General features: G+C 40.7%; 1 pseudogene; it reads left to right on the plus strand.

Annotated features, from left to right (window-relative positions):
- The window catches only part of LOC143660033 (sulfotransferase 2A1-like), a 38,650-nt pseudogene extending 25,332 nt beyond the window's left edge, over positions 1-13,318 (plus strand).
- Positions 13,319-18,738: the final 5,420 nt, after the last annotated feature.

Here is an 18,738-nt window from a genome sequence, read left to right on the forward strand (position 1 = left end):
TTCCAGCCAAAGCCACTGGTCAATTTTTCCAGATTACCTGCTGTTTTAAAACAAGGATTGCCTTCTTTGCAGTTGGCGGTAACACACATGCCTCCTTTCTGTCTAAGGCCTCATCAGCGGTATCTTCAGAGTCCACATTTCTCCCAACAGTCTCTTCCAAAATTCTAGGCCTTCTCTATCAAGTGCTTCTGTTCTAGTTTGCTAGCTGCTGGAATGCAATGTACCAGAAACGGAATGGCTTTTAAAAGGGGAATTGAATAAGTTGCTAGTTCACAGTTCTAAGGCCAAGAAACTGTTCCAGTTAAAACAAGTCAATAGACGTGTCCAATCTAAGGCATCCAGGGAAAGATACCTTGGTTCAAGAAGGCTGATATAGTTCAGGATTTCTCTGTCAAGTAAGAAGGCACGCGGTGAACAGAGGCAAGGTTTCTCTCTCATCTGGAAAGGCACATGGCAAACACAGCATTATCTGTGAGCTTTGTATCCTGGCCTCCTGTTTGATGAAGCTCCCTGGGAGGCGTTTTCCTTCTTCATCTCCAAAGGTCGCTGGCTGGTGGACGGACTCTGATTCTCCTAGCTATGTCATTCTCTGCTCTCTCAGAATCTCATGGCTTTCTCTCTTGTCACTCTCTAGGTTTTTCCAAAGTGCTTCCAAGAGTGTTAGATTTTGACAATTGCTTTTTTTGTGTCAAATGAGGAAGCATGTGTTTTTTTTCCCCTTTCATTGTGTTATAATGGTGTATTATATTAGTTGACTTTCTTATGTTGAGCCAACTTTGCATATTTTGGATAAATCCCAGTTGGTCATGGTGTATAATTCTTTTAATATATATGCTTTGGATCCAGCTTGCTAGTATTTTGTTAAGGAGTTTTACATCTATATTTATAAGAGATATTGGTCTGATTTCTTTATACAGCTTTTGGATGAGGGTGATGTTGGTCTTGTAGAATGAATGAGGGCGTGTTCCCTCCTCTTTAATTTTTTGGGAAGAGTTTGAGCAGAATTAGAGTCAAGTCTTGGATTCAAGCCTTGGAATCTTTGGTAGAATTCCCTTATTAAGCCCTCTGTTCCTGGGATTTACTTTGTTGGGAGTTTTCTATTGCTGATTCAATCTGTTTATTAGCAATTGGTATGTTGAGATCTATTTCTTCTTGGATCAATGTAGGTAGTTTATGTGTCTTAGAATTTGTCTATTTCATTTAGGTTATCTAATTTATTGGCGAACACTTGTCCATAATATTCTCATATAGTCCTTATTATTTCAGCAGGATCAGTAATAATGACCCTTTTGTCATGTCTTATTTTCATTTTCTGTATCCTCATTTTTTCCTTTTTTGGTTTATTAAATGTTTGTAAATTTTACCAATCATTTCAAACAATCAACTTTTGGTTTTGCTGTTGCTCTCTATTGTTCTTTTGTTGTTATCTTTTTCATTTATCTCTGCTCTCATCTTTGTTGGTTCCTTCCTTCTGCTTACTTTGTTTAGTTTCCTCTTCTTTTTTTCTAATTCTTCCAATTTTAAGGTTAATTCTCAGATTTGAAGTTGTGGTAGTTAGACTCAGGTGTCAACTTGGCCAGGTGAAGGTGTGCCTAGTTCTGTTGCCATGGACATGAGCCAATGGCATGTAAACCTCATCTGTTGCTGATTACATCTGCAGTTGGCTAGGAGGTGCGCCTGCTGCAATGAATGATGTTTCACTTAATTGGCTGGTGCTTAAATGAGAGAGTTCAACATAGCATAGTCAAAGTAGCTCAGCATACCTCATCTCAGTACTTGCAGCTCAGCCCAGGCCTTTGGAGATGTGAAAAGAATCACCCTGGGGAAAGTTGTTGGAATCCAGAGGCCTGGAGAGAAGGCCAGCAGAGGTCACCCTGTGCCTTCCCATGTAAGAAAGAACCTCAGTTGAAAGTTAGCTGCCTGTCCTCTGAAGAACTATACATTAACTAAAAGAATCCTAATCTCTGCCTTCTGACTGGAGAGTTAATCCTATTATATTTAAAGTCACCACTGAGAATGCAGGATTTCCTTCTGCCATTTTGTTATTTAGCCTTTGTGTGTCATACCTTTTGTGACCATAAATTCTTGCATTAATGCCTACTTTTATATTTATTTGATTTTTTGTGTTGTACTATATTGATTGTCTTCTCTTTTCTATCTGGATATATATTTTTCATCTTTTCCTTGTTGTGACCATGGGGGTTAAAATTTACTGTCCTGGCTCAGCAGGTAAGAATGCTCGCCTGCCATGGCAGAGGACCCAGGTTTGATTCCTGGTGCTTGCCCATGTAAAAAAAAAATTACTGTCCTAAATATATAAGAATATATAAGAATCACATTTGGTTTATACCAAACAAAAGTGCATCCACATATATACCTATACCTCTTTGTCTCCACTCCTGTTTTTGTACTTTGACCACTCATACATTGTATGTCCAAAACCATCGATTTATCACTTTTTATGTATTTGCATACTGGATGGCATGGATCACATTTAATTCTTTTCCCATGTGAGTATCCCATTATTGCAGCAACATTTTTTTGTTTCTTTGTTTGGGAGGTGCATAAGCTGGGAATCGAACCCAGGTCTCCTGCATAGCAGGATTCTACCACTGAACTACCCTTGCATCCTCTCATGCATTTGCATTTTAGGATCTGTGGGAAGTAGAATTACATATGAAACAATACACTATGATAATATTGACATTTATAGTTACCCAAATGGTTACCTTTAACACAGGTATTTGTTTCTTTATGTGGCTCTGAACCACTGTCTAGTGTCTTCCTTTTAGTCTGATGAACTCTCCTTAGCATTTCTTGTATGGCAGGTCTAGTAGTGCTCAATCCCCTCAGCTTTTCTTTGTCTGGGAATGTCTTAATGTTTTTCTCTTTTCTAGAAAGTCTTGCCAGACTCTTTGTTGGCAATTTTCTTTCAACTCACTAAGTATTTCAGTGCACTGCTTTCTGGCTTCTGTGGTTTCTGATGATAAACTGACACTCAATCTCATAAGTACTCCTTTGTACATAACATGTCGCTTTTCTCTTGCAGCTTTTAGAACTCTCTTCTTGTCCTTTGCACTCAATAGTGTGATCAATATATGACAGGGTGCACTTTTATTCATTTCTATCCTGTTTGGTTTTCTCTTGGCATCTTGAGTGTGCATATTATGTCTTTTGATAAGTTTTGGATGTCCTTTGTCATTATTTCTTTGAATTTTCCTTTTGCCCCTTTTACCTTTTTTTCTCTTTCTGAAATTCCCATAATGTGTTTATTAGTACACATGATGGTGTCTAAGAGATATCTTAGGCTATTTATTGCTTTTTATAGTTCATTTCTTTCTCCCCCTCAGCCTGAGTCATTTAAAGTGTGTCTTCCACTTTATTCTGCTGACTCCAATATTATCTTGAAATCCTCCTGGGAATTTTTTTCTTTTCAGTTATTGCGGACTTTAAATCCTGTAGTTTGATTTGGTTTCTTCTTAAAATTTCTATTTCTTTGCTAATACTCTCATTTTGTCCATTTGTTGTTTTCCTGATATTCTTGAGTTCGTTGTCTGTACTTTCCTTCATCTCCTGAAACATTTTTAATGTCATTTTCAAAGGCTTGGTTTGGTATGTCCACCTTCTTATCTTCTTCATTGATGTTTTCAGCATTTTTATCCTCTTCCTTTGGATAGGCCACCTGCACTGGTTTGAAAGGATGTATGGACCCTAGAAAAGCCAAGTTTTAATCAAAATCCTGTTTCATATAGGCAGAATAGTCCCTATTCAGTACTGTATGTTTGAAACTGTAATCTGATCTTCTCCCTGGAGATGTGATTTAGTTGAGTGGTTGTTAAACTGGATTAGGTGACTACATGTCTCCACCCTTTTTGGTGGGTCTTGAGAAGTTTCTGGAGTCCTATAAAAGAGGAAACATTTTGGAGAATAAGAGATTCAGAGGGAGCAGAGCAGAACGACATAGCTACCAGAAGCAGAGTTCTCTAGCAGCGACCTTTGGAGATGAAAAAGGAAAATGCCTCCCAGAGAGCTTCTTGAAACAGGAAGCCAGGAGAAGCTAGCAGATGACACTGTGTTCGCCATGTGCCCATCCAGATGAGAGAGAAACTCTGACTGTGTTTGCCATGTGCCCTTCCACTTGAGAAAGAAACCATGAACTTCATCGGCCTCCTTGAATCAAGGTATCTTTCCCTGGATGCCTTAGATTGGACATGTCTATAGACTTGCTTTATTGGACATGTCTATAGACTTGCTTTAATTGGGACATTTCCTCAGCCTTAGAACTGCAAACTAGCAACTTATTAAATTCCCCTTTTTAAAAACCATTCCGTTTCTGGTATATTGCATTCTGATAGCTAGCAAACTAGAACCCCATCATTTCCTGTTTATTTGTCTTGTACTCTCATTGTGCACTGTGCATTTTAATATTTTAAAAGTTCACTCTGGTGTTTATTCCCTGAGGTGTCTTTTTCTTGACTTTATCATTGGTTAGTGATATAACAGAGATGTTCTTGAACTACAGCCCTCCTATCAGGAGGGCTTTCCCATGGTGAATGCAGTGTGCAGGGTTTTCCCTGCCTTCCTGGGCATGTGTCTTGTCCTGTTTTTTGTTTTGTTTTTTTTTTTTTTTTGCCCATTGGTTGTTTTGGAGCCCCTCTGCCGTGGTTGCTTTGGAGCCCCTCTGCCGTGGTTGCTTTGGAGCCCCTATGCCGTGGTTGCTTTGGAGCCCCTCTGCCGTGGTTGCTTTGGAGCCCCTCTGCTGTGCTTGCTTTGGAGCCCCTCTGCCGTGGTTGCTTTGGAGCCCCTCTGCCATGGTTGTCCTCCAAGCTTCCCAGCAGACAGGCCCCTCTCCCTCAGGTATTTGAAGCCTGTTAGCCTTTACTCCATACTCTCTGCTTCTATAGTTTTTACACTCCTTTCATTGTCACAAGCTGCTTTCACCTGGAGTGTTGCTTTCTGTAGAAACAGAGCTCGAAGGATATTAAGGAATGATGAGAAAAAAAGAAAGGAAGAAAGAAAGAAAGACACAGATGGGCTCAGGGGGTCTGAAGCTTGAGTTTACTTCAGACAGACTTCAGACAACTTTATTCTCAACCAGATCCTTGTTATATACCACAGGATGTCAATAGATATGCAGGCATTTCCTGAGGGAGCAAGATTCTTATCTCAGTGTTCTTCATACTTAACATAACTGTTTTGGGTAAACATTCTCTTCCTCCCAGACTGCTCTACATAACAATCGCCACAGTTTACCGCTGCCATCCTGAGGCCAGCAGCTTGCAACAAATTCTGTAGGTCTTGCTTTAAACTCTTGGCTTCTACACTGGAGGGCAAATTCAGGGATTATGGGCACACCAGTAACTGTGTGCCCATGTCAGTCTTACCCAGCCAAACAGGCCGGGACCCATGAAGGTAGTGTAGATCGACTCCACAGTGCACCAGGGAGGGGATTAGGGAAAACACAAATGCACTCTCCCACAGCTCCCTATAGCTAAGCTCTCTTCACTTTCCCTCCAAATGCAGCCCTTCAACAGTCCCTCACACCCTGAAGAAACATATTATCTCCAAGCCTCGACCGCCATGGCCTTTGTCTGAGACAAGTGGAAATGATGGCTGCCCTTAGAGCTAAGCCCCAGTACTCTGAGAACACTAACCAAAAGTCTTGATCAGCAATTGGCTGTGTCCATACCAGTTCTTTGAGAAAAGGATTTTATATCCCTTTCTGTCCCCAGTGAGCTAGTCAGGGCCTGGACCCCATCATGGCCTGCCATGAGAGTATGGAATGGGCACTAGTGGCTACCACATGGAGAGTCCAATTACTGTAATTTACTGTAATTTATCAGTCTCTTCCTTCTGCTCTCCCTCGGCTATTGTAGAACGTTTCTCTGGCCTCTGGAGTTTCAAAATAGTTGTTTCAGACAGTTCCTGCCTGTTTAATAGTTCTGTTGGAAGGACTGAGTGCTGGAGCCCCCTATTCCTCCATGTTCTGTCACTTACATTTTCATTCTCAAATCTAAATAGTCGCTATTCAGCCTACAAAGATTAGAAGAATAAAAGGAATATTTGGAACAACACTTTGCCCCCATATTTGGTAAGGTAGAATAAATGCACCAACCCATTGAGAGATACAATCCTTCCAAAACTTACAAAAGGAAAAGTGAATAATATTAATGGGACTTCTCTATTAAAGAAATTGAATCAATAATTGATAAATTAAAACAACAAAAAGCATCAGACTCGTGTGGTTTCAGTGATGATTTCTACCAAAGTTTTAAAAAGAAATTTAAAGAACCAATTCTCTACAATGTCTTCTAGAAAATAGAAATAGAGGAAGACTTCTTAACTCATTCTGTGAAGCTGGCATTATTCTAACATTAACAGCAGACAGGCATAACATGATGAAGAACCACAGACTAATATCTCTCATGAAAATAGATGCAAATTCCTCAACAAAATGCTATAAAAATGAATCCAACAACATATAAAAATAAATATATACCAATAACTACTAAAATTTATACAAGGTTGGTTCAACATTTGAAAATCTATCATTGTAACCCATCACATCAACAGGCTAAAGAAGAAAAACCATACAATCATATCAATAGATGCACAAAAATTATTTGTAAACATCCATTGATAAAATCTCTCAGCCAACAAAGAATAGAGTTCTTCAACTTGATAAAGAAAATGTACAGAAACCTGCAATGGTGAGAAACTAGAAAAATTCCCCAAGGATCAAGAACATGGTAGGATTTGGAGTCTAGAAGGTGGAATGTGCTGCTTTGAATCTGCTATGTCCCCCAGAAAAGGCTGTGCCCTTCTCCATTCTTATGGGTACAGGCCTATTGTTGGGTGGGACCTTTTGATTGGGCTGTTTCCATGGAGATGTGACCTACCTAATTCAAAGTGGGTCTTGATCCCTTATTGAAGTCCTTTAAGAGAGCTTATGGGGGTAGGGGGAGGGAGAGAAGAGAGAGATAAAAGAAAGAAAGAAAGTGCCCAGGAGAAGCCAGAGGGACTCACAAGAGCTGTGACAGCCATTTTGTGAGAGCCATTTTGAAACCAAGCTGGGAGAAAAGAACAAGCAGACTCTGTGCCTTCCCATGAGAGAGGTACCATGGACACCATCAGCCCTTCTTCAGTGAAGTTGTCCTTTTGTTCATGCCTTAATTTGGATATTTTTATAGCCTTAGAACTGTAAATTTGTAACTGGATAAATCCCCTTTCAAAAAGAAAAAAGAAAAAAAAAGAACATTGCAGGAATGTTCTCTCCCACCACTCCTCTCCAACATTGAACAAGATGTCTTAGATAATGAAGTAAAAAAAGAAAGAGAAATAAAAGCTACACAGATTCCCAAGGAAGGAATAAATCTGTTAACAGATGATTATGCAAAAAATCTGAAAGCATCAAGAAAAACTTCTGGAACTATGAACAAATATAGCAAGGTTGCATGATAAAAGGTGAATATAAAAAATCATTTGCTTTCCTATACACCACCAATAAACATGGAATTTGAAATTAAAAACACAACACCATTCATGTTAGCACCAAAAAAAAAACCCTTAGTTATAAAGTTAACAAAATTTGTACAAGATCTATAGGAGAAATGCTACAAAATTCTGATGAAATAAATCAAAGATCTAAATAAATGGATAGATATTCCACATTCATGGATAAGCAGACTCATTATTGCTAAGATGTCAATTTTCCCCAACTTGATCTATAAACTAAATGTACTCCCAATCAAAATGCTAGCAAGTTATTTTGTGGATATCTACACAACTGAGTTTAAAATTTATATGGAAATATAACAGACACAGAATGCCAACATAATATTGAAGAAGATCAAATTTTGAAGACTGTCATTGTCCTCATCAAGACTTACTATGAAACTACAATCAAGACCGTGTGGAGAAATGAAAGCATAGACAAGTAGGTCGATGAAACAGAAAAAAGATCCCAGAAGATGTGGAGACCCTGCCCCCATCAAGATGGTAAAGTAAGATTCTGCAGGGCTCTATCCACCCACCAAAGTTTTGAACAGCAAACCCAGTTGGCAGAAATGGTTTTCTCAAAACTCCAGAAAATAGTGGAAGGGTTGCAGTAACAGGAAAAGTGTTGAATCAAGAACAAGGGAGCGTATAAATGATTGGATCGCCTAGCACTTTTGCTGGTAACGTCCCCCATTCCTGTACTTGCTCAGTGGTGTGCTGCTCTGCATACCCAGTACAATTCCCTTGTCCTGGTTCCAAAGAGAGCAGAGAAATCATTGTGCAGAAACTAAGGTGCGGTATGACTCTGCCAGTCTGTCTAAGAAAAGCCTGAAGGACAGAACCAGATCATGTGTTGCAAGCTCACCATCCCAGATTCTACCCTGCACCTAGAGTAAGCTCGCAGGGAATCCCTACAGAACGCTGCAGAACAGCTAATTACAGCTACCTGGGACAAAGCAGTCCTACCCTTGGGGCATATACTGTAGCACTTGGTATCTTGAGAAAACATTGCTTTCTAGGGTAACTCTACTTTTTATTTCTTATAAGACTGAGAGTACAGTTGAATAAGAAATACTCATATTCATCTATTCTGGTCATGTAAAATACATTCCTAAGTAAACAAAATTTAAGGAAGTTCATCACCTTTAGAACTGCCATTTAATAAATGCTAAAGGGAGTCCTTCATGTTGAAAGGAAAGGATCAATGCCACATGAAGAAATAAAGATTTCTTGTTAAGCTAATGACATGGGCAAATACAAATGCCATTACTTTGTATATTTTTGTTTGTAACCTGCTTTTTGCTTCCTACAGGATCTAAAATGCAAACATATAGAAATAATAGCAAATCAATGTTATTGGGCTGACTCTTAATATATAAATGTTACTTGTAACAAGGACTGGAGGTGGGGGAATAGGAGGGTATAGGGTTATAGTTTGTATATGCTATTTATGTTAAGTTGGTATCAAACCAAATGACATTGTTATAGATTAATGGTGCTGACTTTAGGCCTCATGTAACCACAAAGAAAATATCAGAAAAGTATGCATGAAGGAACTGAAAAGAGTTGTAAATGGTTCACTATAAAAGAGAAACTAAATATAAAAATAGGCAGTTATGGATGTATTGAGAAATAAAAATATTATGAGACTTACAAAAACCAAAAAGTAAAATGTCTTTAAAAAGTCCTGCATTATCAGTACTAGCTTTAAATGTGAATGGGTTAAACTCTTCAGTCAAATGACAGAGGGTAGCAGAATGGATAAAAAAGCACCTTAAATTCAAAATAGAGGCCCAGAGATAGACCTACAGAAATACTGTCACTTGATCTTTGACAAAGTAGAAAAGGCAATTCAATGGAGAAGGGAGACTTTTAAACAAATGATATTGTAACAACTGGACACTCACATGAAATAACAATTGACTCTAGATACAACTCTTACATTTTTCACAAAAATTAATTCAAACTGGATCATAGACTTAAATAAAAGATGTAGAATTTGTAAAATTCTGGAAGATAACATAGGGGATGTTGCACTTGGCAATGACTTTAGATACAGCTCTTGAAACACAGTCCATGAAAGAAAATAATTGTTACATTTGACATCATTAAAATTAAAAACTTCTGCTATGCAAAAACTCTGTTGAGAGAATGAACCATCAAGCCACAGACTAGAAGAAAACACTTTCAAAGCACATATCCAATAAAGGAATTGTATCCAAAATACACACAAAATTCTTAAAGCTCAACAGTAGGAAAACACATGATCCAATTAAAAATTGGTAAAGGATGTGAACAGACTTCCTCCAATGGAAGGTATATAGATGGCTAGTGAACATCTGAAAAGATGGTCAATATCATGTATCATAGGGAAATTTTGTACTTAAATGACAATGATGTACCACTATATGCCTATCTGAATGGCTAAATATGAATCACTGGCAATGCCAAATACTGGAGAGAATTTAGAGCCACGGAAACTTAGTCATTGCTGTGGGGTTGCAAAATGACAGAGCCACTTTGGAAGACTGGACCATAGCCTGGCAGTTTCTTGCACAGCTGAGCACAGATACACCGTAAGATCAGCAGTCACACACATGGGTGTTTACCCAAATAAATAGAAAATTTATGTCCATAGAAAACTGCACACAAATGTTTATGCTAATTATAGTCTTGATTGTAAAAAGTGAAAACAACACAGATGTCCCTCAATAGCTGAATAGATAAGCAAACTGTGGTACTTTTACACAAGGGAGCCTTATTCAGCAATAAAAAGAAGTGGTCTTTTGAGGCACAAAAATGCATGGAGGGACCCTAAATACATACTAAGTGAAGAAGTCAGTCTGAACAGGCTAATACTGTACGATTCCAGCTATGTAACATTGTGGAAAGGGCAAAACTATGGAAGCAGTAAAAAGTCCAGTGGTTGTTGAGGCTCCAAAGATGAGAGAGAGGGATGAATACATGGAGCACAGAGGATTTTTAGGGCCTGTGAAACTATTCTGTGTGATGCTGTGATGGCAAACACATGACATTATGTATTTTTCAAAACTATAGAACTGTACATAACAAAATGTGAACCTGAAAGTAAGCCAAAGACTAGTTAATAATGTACTGATATTGGTTAATCAGGTCTACTAGAAGTATCAAACTAATGTAAGATGTTAATAATAGAAGAAACTGTGGAAGAGGAGTGGAGGTATATAGGAACTCTTTGTACTTTCTGCTGAATTTTTCTGTAAACTTAAACTGCTCAAAAAATAGTCTATTATTTAAAAAACCTAAATGGTAAGAATGAACGTCATCAGAGTTGCGTGTCAGTACCTAGAAAAGTGCCATCTGAGATTTTATGATTTATGTGATCGTTATTTTGTTATACATTGCTAGAGGGAATCACTTTGTCTTATTCCTCTTACATACTCCACAAAATAAAAATAAAGTATTGCCTTCTCTCACATATAAACAAAAAAAACATTGCCTTCTCTTACATAAACAAGCCTGAAGGTGGCCAGTCTGTGTGATGTTTTACCTGATCACAGCAGCGTGATGTGTTAGAAAAGCCCACTGGTGCCAAACTCAAATTCTTTCACATCCTATTGTTTTAAATGGCACAGATAAACAATTTTTAGCCATTTAGAGTTGACCTGCCTTAAATACCCTACGAAGTTTCCCCCCGCATGTCCTTACCATTGATAAAATAAACCCCGTGCTTATAAGAGCCCAAACTACATTGGCACCCCAGAGCTGGCTGGTCCTGAATGCCCCGTTGTGTGGACTCTGTGGCACTGCCTGGACATATGATCCCCCACTTCCCCACAAACACACTTTTCCCCTTTTCTGGGAATTTCTGGAGCTTCCCCCTTGTCTAATTCCCCTAGAGTCTCCCTTGCACCCTGCCTTGGGAAGCCTTGCTACTGTGACGGACTGCAAAGCAGTCAAAGCCAAAGCATCATCCCCAGTAAACAGCTTGTGTTCCAGTGCAGTGGTCAAAACTTTTTCTTGGTTAACACCAAACCCCTCAATTCAAACTCACTAAATCTTCCACCCTGAGGAGGGCAATAAATATTCTTTGAATATGAGTATGGGAGGAATTATTAACGTTTGTTTTTCTTATCCCTATACAGTGGTCTGTGGACTTTAGTTTGATCATATCCTTGGATGGATGGAAGGGAGAGACAAGAAGTCCTTCCTGGTAGAGTTTTATGAGGAGCTGCAGAGGGTAATTTCCTTTCCCTGGCCCTCCTAGAATCATCCATCCCTCTCTCTCCCTTCCCAGGTCCCTCTTCTCTTCCTCCATGCAGAAGCATTCATTAGAGGAAGCATGATGCAGTGGGTAAGAACTTGACACTCAGAGAAAGACTGCCTACTATTTACTGAGTAACCTTGACAAGCTCTTAATCACCCTGTGCCTCAGTGTCCCAATTCCTAAACCTGAATAATAATAACTTACTGAGTTGTGAGAAGAAAATGAAAAGTGTCTGGAATCGTATTTGCCAAGGGGAATGTGTTTAATAAGTGCTAGCTATCTCGTCATTACAGATATGTCTCTTCCACATGTCCTTCCAATTTTTGAAGAAGACACTTAAATATTAGGCTAGGACAGCAGCTGAAAATCTTCCATTGCCTTTGGTTTATGCATGTTCTCCAAGAAGTATACCGTATTCTTCATACATGGAAATTGTTGTTCACACACAAATCTGACTCTGACAACTCCCACATCATATTAACATGTTCTGTGCAGGCACCTATAATCATCTCCAGCTTGGGGCCAATGCCTAATGGATAGACTATTGAATTGCCAGGGTAGGCCCAAACCCATTTCACATAAACTTTCAGACATTTTTCCAGATTAGAGAGTTCCAAAATAGTGGCCTTGGAGTGGGGAGTCGGGGTGGGAGACAGGACTCTAACTAGTCTGTAGACTTTGTGATTACTCACCCCTCATTCTGGTGTCAACAATAACATCCACTTTCCATCTAGCCCTTTTTCTATGACAGATGTGCTTTACAAATTCATTTAATCAGTGGCGCTGTTGCAAGCTTGCCACTAACTTTCAAGTTCCCCTTTGTAGTGGTAGCACTGTTTTTGGACAGTGGCTGCCCACGTTGGGACTGCATTTCACCATCTGCTTTCCATCTAGGTGGACCATGGGTTGGTTTTGCCAATGGAAAGCTGGGGTCACTTCTGGTAGAATTGATGATGAAGAACATGCTTTTTTCCTATTATCTTACTCTCCACCTGGCAAAGGAAGAGGCAGGAATGTGAGGATATGATGGAGGGTCAAGCCACAAAACGGGAGAAGGTTAGGGTGGTAGCCATATTAATATGCATGTGACTTGCAAAATATACACTAGAATTTATGTGAGCAAGGAAAGACTTAGTGCTTAAGGCAGCATGGAAATCTGTTAAAGTGGCATTAACCTCACTAGTAACATTCTTATAGTCTCCTTAGGTGGTAGGTATTTTTATCTCTATTTTGCAGATGTGAAAACTGAAGCATGTGGGAGTGCATGAAATTTCAGTAGGTCACATAAGTAGTCTGTGTTGGACCTTGACTAGACTTCAAACAGCTGTCTCTACAATCATCCCTTGAATCACTATCTGATGACATCTCCCGCACTCCACCCCCACCACACAGGATCTTAGGAGCAGTGTGGAGATTTGTCAATTTCTTGGCAAAAGATTGGCTCCAGAAGAATTTGATTCAGTCCTCCATTACAGCTCCTTTTCAGTCATGAAAGAGAACAAAATGTCTAAGTATTCCAGTGGTAACCATCCCATCTGTGTCTTCACCGAAGCTCTCAGTGCCGAGACAGGGTGAGAAAAGATGGTGTGTGGGGCGAGGCTGCAGCATAGAAATAGATTGTTTCTCAACGTTCTTATAAAGCACAGGACATGGAGGCAATTGTGTTTGAATCTTGACTGCCCTGACTTCAATTTTTTGAGGAGAATGGTCATTTTTGGAATAAGCATTAAAATGTGGTTGAAATGACTAAAGGCAGGAAGGACTAGAAGGTACACTGCCCATCTCCCCTTCTTCTGAATAGCGATTACTCCTGGCAAGGTACAGAGAGCCCCGTGTATCAGTAACCACCAGCAGATCTTAGTTAGTTTGATGCTCTGGGTTACCTTGATTTTTTTTTTTTTTTTTGGTAACTTCCTATTTCGGAGTGATTATAGAGTCATAGAAGTTGCAAAAATAGTACAAAGTTTCTTTATGCCCTTCACCTTGTTACCCCAATGGCCACCACTTTCGTAACTATAATACACTACTTAAGACCAGAAAATTGACATCAGGAAAATCCCTCGATCATATTCAGATTTCACCATTTTCACACACATTCATTTACACGCGTGTTCTGGCCCAGACCAAGCTTACGCAGAGCCCAGAAGAGCACAGTTGCTGGACTGAGAAAACATGCCAGGCAGAGAAGCAGGCGTGGGTTTATTAGGGCTTTTGAACAGGAATTTTCTGGTGATGGCCACATAGAAGTTAACACTCTGTGAAGGGAACAGAAATGCACAAAGCAATATATGATTCCAGATCAAAGACATTCCAGATAGAATGAGGACATTGGGTCTCTTGTACAGGCATTAAAGGAGCCTAAGGCCTGATATTTTACCAAGTCTAGAAAGACAAGCCAATGATGTTTTTTATTTACATCTGTCATTATATTCGTCCCCCTCTGGGGAGATTGCTTACTTTCCTGACCTTTTCCTTAGCTAAAGCAGATTTGTTCTGGGCTTTAAGGAGACGTTCAAGGCATCAGGCCACGACATTCCACCCCCCCCCCCATAACATGCTGTCTTGACCACAGGACAGACTTTGTATCCATATACTACCACAACAATATAAAAGAAAACACAGTAGTAATAATCCAACACATAGGGGAGATAATTCTATAAAGAAGTGCCTCCAAGTCTGAGCAAGAGAATTAAACCAAGTAGAAAGGGGATCAATAGATAATTGATAAATACAGTATATATGCTGTTGCATATAATTTGAAGCTTATGAAATATTAGGTGAGTGATCAGAAATAAATACACAACATTGTATGTTTATAAAGGCACAGGTTCTGCCTTGTGTTGCAGTTAAAATGTCCATAGCCATTCAATTCCATCATGTACAACATACCCTAATACAGGCCAGGACTTATTTACTTGTTCCCTCACAAGTGAAAAAATATAAGCCCAACTCTCATTATGAGACGGTAAATGGACTTCTTTTTAAAAGAGAAAGTCTCACTCCAGATTTGTTGGCATGACAAATTCTGCCACATCCACAGGGTGCCCAGTTAGCAGGACTATGGTCCATGGGAAGCCAGTAGTACCCAAAGATGACAAGTCTGTGCAAACCCAACTTTGGGTTGGACTGTGAATGTGGGTTACTGATGAAGCCAACTGTACAAAGGTGTTTTCCAGGGTACTATGGGTGAAAATAAAGACGTTTATGGGGAACAATAAGGAGTGAGTTGTTGATTTAATAATATACATGCACGAGTTACACTGGTAGATAGTAATGTACCAGGCAGAGGGACCGTGTGGTGAGGTTTTCAATACCAGAATTCTCCCCTGTGAATCTTGAGAGTCCTTCCCTGAGACATCAATCATTAATCTCATAATAAGAAGGGTCCACATAGTTAAATATGTTTCTCATTGGCATAGGAGATCCTGGATTGGTGATAAAAATTTTAGCATGCATTTTTTGTTATAAATGATGGTCAGATTACAATATTTTGGGTGACTCCTATTCCCCGTGGCCTTAAGAGTCCCAACCGCTGTGGCTGCAGAGGCCAGCCCCAAGGCCAGATGACCTGATTTCCCCCATTTGTAGGGTCTGAGGCATAGGCAAAAATAAATTATTACTCTTCCCCCTTTTAGGCTGTGAAATGGCTGGCCTCAATTTGTATTCTCATAGGTCCTTCCATTAGCATTTCAATAGGGGCTAGGGCTGCACCTGACCTGAGGAGTTTAGTTAGGGCCTGAGAAAGTCTTTTAGCCCATTGTTGTAGGGATTTCTTATCTCTCAAACTGTTCCTTTCTATAAGACCTGCACTCTGAGGTTATAAGGTAGATGGAAAGTCCACATTACATAATTGTTCATAAACCGTGCTTGGATCATTTATCCAGTGAAAGGGGTTCCCTGATCACTGTCTGTATGTGTCAGTATTCCACAGAGGGTGCCTTCAATTACTAGACTGTATATGAGGGCTCATTGATTTGCTTTTCCCACTGGAAAAGCTAACAGAAGTCCTGTGGCAGTATCTACCATCATGAATGCATGGTAGTACTAAAAGACGCCCTAGGGGATCTCTATATTCCAAGAAAATTCTTCTTGACCTCCATCGTATAGTTGCAGTCCTATTTTCCCCTGATAATCAGGGTCAATCACCCCAGACAATAATGCAACTCCCTTCTTGGCTTGTTGATCCAGGGACATGAGTAGCCCAAAGTGACCAGGTGGCAGTCTTAGATTCCAGTTCAATGGAATCATTGTTGTTTCTCCTAGAGGAAGCACTCCCCCTTTTGGAACTAAAACCTGTAGACCAGCAGAGCTCAGGGTCGCAGGGACAGGAAGCAAAAATTTTCCTAGGGGATCACTAGGGGTAATAGTGCATGGTGCCACTCCCATTTCTATCCCTTGGTTCCTGGACCCATGGATCCTGGCCATGGGAGAAACAGCACCATACAGCAGATGCTGATTCACAGCATATATAGCTTCCTGGAGAACATTACCCCAGCCTTTCAAGGTATTGCCACCTAGTTGGCACCGTAATTGAGTTTTCAAAAGGCCATTCCACTGCTCTATCAATCCAGCTGCTTCTGGATGATGGGGAACATGGTAAGACCAGAGAATTCCATGAGCATGTGCCCATTCCCACACTTCATTTGCTGTGAAGTGGGTTCCTTGATCAGAAGCAATGCTACGTGGAACACCATGATGATGGATAAGGCATTCTGTAAGCCTATGGATAGTAGTTTTGGCAGAAGCATTGCGTGCAGGAAAAGCAAACCCATATCCAGAGTATGTGTCTATTCCAGTTAGAACAAATCGCTGCCCCTGCTGTGATGGGAGCGGTCCAATGTAATCAACCTGCCACCATGTAGCTGGCTGATCACCTGGGGGAATGGTGCAATATCAGGGGCTGAGTGTGGGTCTCTGCTGCTGGGAGATTGGGCACTCAGCAGTGACTGTAGCCAAGTCAGCCTTGGTGAGTGAGGAAGTCCATGTTGCTGAGCCCATGCATAACCTCCATCCCTACCACCATGACTATTTGTTCATGAGCCCATTGGGCAATGACAGGAGTTGCTGGGGAAAGAAACTGTCTGATATCCACAGAATGGGTCATCTTATCCACTGGATTATTAAAACCTTCCTCTGCCGAAGTCACCCTCTGGGGCACATTCACATGGGACACAAATATCTTCATGGTTTTAGCCCACTCAGAAAGGTCTATCCACATACTTCTTCCCCAGACCTCTTTGTCACAAATTTTCCAATTATAGTCTTTCCAGGTCCCTGACCATCCAGCCAAACCATTAGCAACAGCCCATGAGTCAGTATACAAATGCACCTCTGGCCAGTTTTCCTTCCAACCAAAATGAACAACCAGGTGCACTGCTCGAAGTTCTGCCCACTGGGAGGATTTCCCCTCACCACTGTCCTTCAAGGACACCCCAGAAAGGGGTTGTAATGCTGTAGCTGTCCACTTTTGGGTGGTACCTGCATATTGTGCTGAACCATTTGTAAACGAGGCTCGAGTTTTCTCTTCCTCAGTCAGTTCACTGTAAGGAACTCCCCAAGAGGCCATAGCTCTGGTCTGGGAAAGAGAACATAATGTGGCAGGAGTGGAGACCATGGGCATTTGACCACTTCTTCATGTAACTTACTTGTGCCTTAAGGAACTGCTGTGGCTTTATCTCATATATACCATTTCCATTTTACAACAGAGTGCTGCTGTGCATGCCCAACTTTATGGCTTGGTGGGTCAGACAACACCCAGTTCATGATAGGCAACTCAAGTCTCATGGTAACTTGGTGGCCCATGGTTAAGTGTTCAGTCTCTACTAAGGCCCAGGAGCAGGCCAAAGCTGTTTCTTAAAAGGAGAATAGTTTTCTGCAGCAGATGGTAAGGCTTTGCTCCAAAATCCTAAGAGTCTGCATTGTGATTCTCCTATAGGGGCCTGCCAAAGGCTCCACACAGAATCTCTATTTGCCCCTGACACTTCCAGCACCATTGGATCTGCTGGATCATATGGCTCAAGTGGTAGAGCAGCTTGTACAGCAGCCTGGACCTGTCACAGAGCCTCCTCTTGTTCAGGTCCCCACTCAAAATTAGCAGCTTTTCTGGTCAGTCGATAAATGGGCTGGAGTAGCACATCCAAATGAGGAATGTGTTGCCACCAAAATCCAAAAGACCAACTAGGTGTTGTGCCTCTTTTTTGGTCATAGGAGGGGCCACATGCAGCAACTTATCCTTCACCTTAGAAGGGATATCTCAACATGCCCCACACCACTGGACACCTAGAAATTTCACTGAGGTGGAAGGCCCCTGTATTTTTGTTGGATTTATCTCCCATCCTCTGACATGCAAATGCCTTACCAGTAAATCTAGAGTAGTTGCTACTTCTTGCTCACTAGGTCCAATCAACATGATATCATCAGTATAATGGACCAGTGTGATGTCATGCAGGAGAGAGAAATGATCAAGTTCTCTGCGGACAAGATTATGACATAGGGCTGGAGAGTTGATATACCCCTGAAGTAGGACAGTGAAAGCATATTGCTGGCCTTGATGGTCCTTACTAATAGCTATTGAGAAAAAAAGCATTTGCCAGATCAATACTTCATACCAGGTACCAGGGGATGTATTGATTTGCTCAAGCAATGATACTACATCTGGAACAGCAGCTACAATTGGAGTTACCACCTGGTTGAACCTACAATAATCCACTGTCATCCTCCAAGACCCATCTGTTTTCTGCACAGGCCAAATAGAAGAGTTGAATGGGGATGTGGTGGGAATCACCACCCCTGCATCCTTCAAGTCCTTAAGAGTGGCAGTAATCTCTGCAATCCCTCCAGGAATCCGGTATTGCTTTTGATTTGCTATTTTGCTTGGTAGGGGCAGTTCTAGTGGCTTCCACTTGGCCTTTCCCACCATAATAGCCCTCACCGCATGAGTTAGAGAGCCAATGTGGGGATTCTGCCAGTTTCTCAGTATGTCTATACCAATTATA

This window comes from Tamandua tetradactyla, chromosome 16 (assembly GCF_023851605.1).
Source record: "Tamandua tetradactyla isolate mTamTet1 chromosome 16, mTamTet1.pri, whole genome shotgun sequence".
Classification (NCBI taxonomy): domain Eukaryota; kingdom Metazoa; phylum Chordata; class Mammalia; order Pilosa; family Myrmecophagidae; genus Tamandua; species Tamandua tetradactyla.